Consider the following 5,847-nt stretch of genomic DNA (forward strand, 5'->3'; position numbering starts at 1 on the left):
ACAATGGCATTTAAAAAAAAAAAAAGTATTATTGTCAGCTATCAAGAAGTTCATATACCCAGAACATGTTAATTTTTAAACCAGGAAAATACAAACATTTTCCGAGGAAGCAGGTGACTATTTTGCAAGACAGGTAAATACAGTATCTATATCCTGTAGACAGACATTAACCATAACTTGTAACAGAATTATTCAGGAAATTAGCCTTTTCACTAATCACTCTGGTCTCAACAAAGGGTGCCTATTGCCCCTTCATCTATTGGCTTTTAACATTTATTATTTACATGTTTTGTGCTTAAAAGAAAAAAGAAAATGATCCATTGTACAAAAAATGTTCCTGTCCGACACTTCACCCATTCCAAATAGGTTCCAGTAATGTTAAGTAGTGACTATAAAATGGCTAATGTGAGTGTATAAATTTTAAACTCATAGTTGGGATAGTGAGGAGCATGGCATAGTAGACATAATAAAATAATACAATATTGCCTATAATATCTGCAGCTATAGAAGCAACACCTTGGTGCTGCCTAGGGCAAAATATTTCAAAGCACAAAAGAATGATAACAGGGTGATTAGTGTTGTAAACTGTGCTCTGAGAATTGTCAGGCAAGGAAGAAGGAAGTTTTGAGGTAAGGTTGAAACAGAATACTCAACTATCATGGCTCAGGAGCATACCGATGGGTTACATATTGATAAGTACAGATTTTAATGTACTCTGCACGTGAGAGAATAATAAATCTATAAACCTATAAAACTAACCCACAACTGATGTTCTGTCCACAGCTATTTCTGTTTTTGTTCTTAGGGTTACTGGGTGGGCTTCAGCACCCTAATAACTGTATTTTGGAATAAACAGGTTCATAAAATGTACAATATGGATAAAAGGAAGAATTACCCAGAAAATAAGATATTTTCTGTAAAATGCAAAAGTTTAGACAGGTACTAGTTTGAGAAATATAAATACTATATATAGATATTTTATGCAACATGAAATGAAATGTTAATGTTGTAAGATTATATGTTCAGAACAGAAGGGCACTGAAGTAAAGTACAAATAAATGATATGGAGCAATTTGACAAACAGTGGTCTGATGAGTGCAGGTCATTGACTTAGCTGTTTATCGCATAGTTGTGCAGTCCAGGTCATGAAGGGAGGAAGCTTTACTGTGATCTTTTCTTCATTTATTCTTTAGATGTGTCAGAGCTGTATATTCTAATTAAGATAAATGCTTCAGCAAGTCATTTCCTCAAATGATTAGTTACATATTTGTAAACATATTTCTGGACCCTTTGTTAGGCTGTGTGGTCTAGTTGCTAAGGCACTGAATTTTAAATGCCAATGCTGCTGTGTCTGGCCCACTGTATAACCACAAGCAAATCTCTTAACTCTAACTATGCAGAAATCAATGTACACAATTGTACTATGCCTCTGTGTGCTGGCTATTGAAAGATGCTATAAACTCTCTAGTCTTCCACTGCTTACCAGCTCTTGGATACAAAGCATTCTTTTGCAGGTACATTATGTATCATATTGTCTGTTGGCTTTTGAATTTTATTTTAGGTAACACTAATCAGACAAAATATTTTGATTTACAATGCGAAAACCTATAAATCTTGACTGAGTTTTATGAATTACATTTTTTTATTTTTTTAATAGTCTAAGTGAATATCAGCTGCAAACAAATTGTAATTATAAGAATTATATTAGTGGTTATTTACATGAAGTAGTACTTAATTATAAAGCAAGGGGACTGAACATAAACCATTAAGGCCAGCACAGCTCATCATTTCCTTTTTATTTCACATTTGCAAAAGTGTAAGTCTAAGATTGGGGTATCTCCAAGTTTTTACTCTTGGTCACTTATCCCATGTATTTACAGTTTCTTGTATGAAGAAATACATCTTTAGACCCCTTAATCAACTGCCATCTACTGCCTTACCAACTGCCTTGGTCTTCTTCTATAGCAGGGGTCCTCAATCACAGTCCTGGAGGGCCGCAGTGGCTGCAGGTTTTTGTTCTAACACGGTTTCTTAATTAGAAAGCAATTCTTGCCAATAATTTAATTTCATGGCTTGTCAGTGCTTTAACTCTGCTATGTCAGGTAATTCTCATATCCTAGATTTTCTTTCGCTTTCTAAGGATATCATCCAAATGATTTGAAAGCTAACATGGATGAGTAATTCTCAGTCCTTCACTTTTTTCTCTTCGCTTTCCTTCCAAGTATTTAATTCAACCCAGTAGTGCATGATAAATACACACAGGTGTAAATGGTAACAAGCTAAATGGAGAAATGCTGGTCTCTTTTGTCATTTACATGTTATTGCTAATTAGGAGCAATTAAAAACAGAGAATACAGCTGTTTAAGACTAAAATAAGCAATAAGGGTTCAAAATCTTAACGAGCGAGACAACTAAAGTGAAGCTGAAGTGTTACTTGAGCAATAAGTGCTTCTTATTAAGCAATTGGGTTGGAGCAAAAACCTGCAGCCACTGCAGCCCTCCAGGACCGCGATTGAGGACCCCTGTTCTATAGAAACACCTTACATCCGAACTACCAATTCCTTTCGTAGTTCTAAATAGTGTAATCATATCATCTTGTAATTTATTGATAATTCCTTCATTCTATCCTCATTGTCCACGTTCCACAGTCCTCTAACCAGTCTAGTATTTCTTCTCTGGACGTGTCCCTTGATTAAAAAGAAAACCATAAGGGATACTGATTAGAACTCTGTCAATGATGCCTTCCAATTTACTGATGTCCCATGCAGGGTTAGCTCTTGTCTTAAGCACAAGGCAGTTTGGATAAACTTGACAACCCTGTACTAGATAATTGGATACAAAAATTGTTGGAAGCTGTTGGGCTAATTGATGCCTTTCAATTGGTCACATGTGAGTCGGTATGGCAGTGTGCTCTGACAGGGATGTGGTCAGATTTGTCTTGACCACAGGACAATCTTAATATGCTCTGGCTGCACATGATTAGAACATGAATTAGACACATTTGGATTGATGGATAGATAATTTTTGTCTTGCTGGGAGGAGCGGAGGAAAGGCTGAGAGAAAAGAAGACAGAGTATTGCTGTGTGCTGTGTATTGTATTGCGGTTGGTGTGTGGGAAACGCTTCTGCTGGGAACAGTTTTCCACAATGAAAGCCTTTATCCATTGCAACCTGTGTACAGGCTGTTTGTGTTGGGTGTTTGGAGAGTTGCAGCCCCTCTTGGTGGCCACAACATCTTTGTTCAAAACATGCTAAATATTTAAACTGTAAAATGAAATTTCTTCTTCTCATTAAGGTAAGTAAGTATCAATGGACAAATAAATAGTGAATTATTTCATGTATAATGTTATTGTGTGGTGGTACAGTGGCTAATGATGCTTCATCACATCTCCAGAGATATGTTTTGTCTTTTTCCTCCTGTACCTCAAGTTTTTCTGCTGTTCAACCACATTCCAAAGACGTCCAGGTTAGTGATATACAATTCTAAGCTGGCCCAAGTGCAGAGGCATGCATTAATGGGATCTGTGATGTACTGACGTCCCTCCCAATGTTGGTTCTAGCTTTTTAACAGTTATCCATGATACTGACCAAGAGAAAACATGTAAACAAAATATTTTAGAAAAATTCTTTCTAAATTATTTACATTTCAAAAAGCATATTTAAGTGCTTAAAATTGTAACACTTTAGTATAGAACTTTTAAGAGCAACTATTTGTCACTTATTTAATGTTGTGTGACACAACGCCTTTGTTAAAGTCTAAAAGTTAAAGTATGCGACTAGTAGATACACCATACTCTTAAGTGTTTATCGGTGCTCAGTAAGTCTTAAAGCCATACTAAGTGTTTGCTAAGGTCTTGTTAAAGAGCATGTAAATGACTAAATAGAGACACATACATGGCTCCCATATTAAATTGATAACCATTTAAATATGATTGTAGGTTTCCCTCATTTTTTCACCACAGGTTTTTCCATCCATCCATCCATTATCCAACCTGCTATATCCTAACTACAGGTTCACTGGGTTCTGCTGGAGCCAATCCCATCTAACACAGGGTGCAAGGCAGGAAACAAACCCCAGGCAGGGCGCCAGCTCACCACAGGGCACACACACACACACACACACACACACACACACACACTAGGGACAATTTAGGATCGCCAATGTACCTAACCTGTATGTCTTTGGAGTGTGGGAGGAAACCGGAGCACCCAGAGGAAACCCACACAGACACGGGGAGATGTGACGTTGCGGGTTTGTGCATGCTCCTATTATCTAAACCCTACACTGTCGGTAATGTTACCGATGAGCTTAGCAGTGAGGCACAACGTAGCAAGGGGTTGGTGCAAAAGTGGAAGGTGCTTTTATTTAAAACAGAACAAAAACAAGGTGTTCAAAATAAAGTGCAGTGCCTTCCAAACAGTCTTCAAATAAATAATCCAATAAAACCAGAAGTGAAAAGTGGAGGTTAAAATCATTAGAAAAAATTCTTAAAAACAACGAGGTTAAAACAGCACAGAAAGCAATCCTTTAAAAACACAAAGCCCGGTGTCTTCTTTTTACCATGGCGGCTCCCCTGCTACTCCCATCTGGGCTACTCAACAGGAGAGTCGCCTACCTGCAGGAACAGCTGCCTTTCACTCTGGTCCAGTAGCCCTCCGATCCCTGGCTATGTTGGGCTCCAAACCGGACTGAGACTTGGGTTATTTCCCCAGCGGCCAAGGCGCTCATGCTGGGGCTAAACCAGCCCAAAGCCTCCTCAACTCCCGCTCCTTTCAACAGTCAGTTGTCTCCTCTACTGGTCACTCCAGCTCCTAAATCGCTCAGCTGGAGCGACTGCTTCCTTCAGCCCCACCGAGTGTCGGCCAAACACTCCCCTCGTGGGCTCGCCTCCCAGCTGCCTGCTTTCTCTCATTCGAACCTGCTCTTGCTCGCCCGCTCGCTCTCCTTCTTCCTCACACCGGCTCTCTCCACCTGCTTCCTGCCTTCTCTTACTACCTCCTGTTCTCTTCTTTCTTTCCTTTTCTTCTCTTTTTTCCTCAGCCAGCTCGTGCTTCTATATATCAAGAGGGCATGGCAGCTGCAGCAAATTAGCAGCCCCAGGAACAATCACGGATGCGGGTGGTCTCTCACCTGTGCACTTAGGTGAGAAACGCCCACACCGCAAATCGCCCTGAGAACTGCTTCAGCCACACAACCACCACGCCCCCTCACTAAGCCGTGAGTGCAGTGATTATTTATTTTAAAAACTGGCCTTTGATGAGAGCCGTGGACCCGCTATACCACAGGAGAACATGCAAACTCAATGCAGGGAGGACCCGGGAAGCAAACCTGGGTCTCCTTACTGCGAGGCAGCAGTGCTACCACTGCGCCACCATGCTGCCTCCCCACAGGTTTTTTTATGTTTTATTACATGACTCAATGAAAAAACCTGCCCAGATGTATCTGGGACAATTATCCGGACATTGTATGTTTCATTCAGTTCAGTCATTCAGTTCTTTAGCATAAAGTTGATCATATTTTTAACAATGCAACACACGGAGACTGTGCTGTTTAATGCCTGTGGAGACTCTACTCTAGTGGAGACCATTGCATTTGTGGGCCCTGAGGATGCACCCAGTATGGCCTAATGGTAGATCCATCCATGACTTCATTTATGAATCATGCAAAATAACTTTGTTGTTATGTGTTTTGTTTTTCTAACCTCACTTAAACAATCAAAAATATCAAGTTAAACATTTGTGGACTAGTTGTGAAAGACTTAAGAGTAACATAGCTAACCCTCAACTATATTGAAGTTCTTCTTTATTTCTTATAAGTTAACCAGTACTCTTGGTAGTGTACAGAAGA

Source organism: Erpetoichthys calabaricus, chromosome 2, assembly GCF_900747795.2.
Source record: "Erpetoichthys calabaricus chromosome 2, fErpCal1.3, whole genome shotgun sequence".
Classification (NCBI taxonomy): Eukaryota; Metazoa; Chordata; class Cladistia; order Polypteriformes; family Polypteridae; genus Erpetoichthys; species Erpetoichthys calabaricus.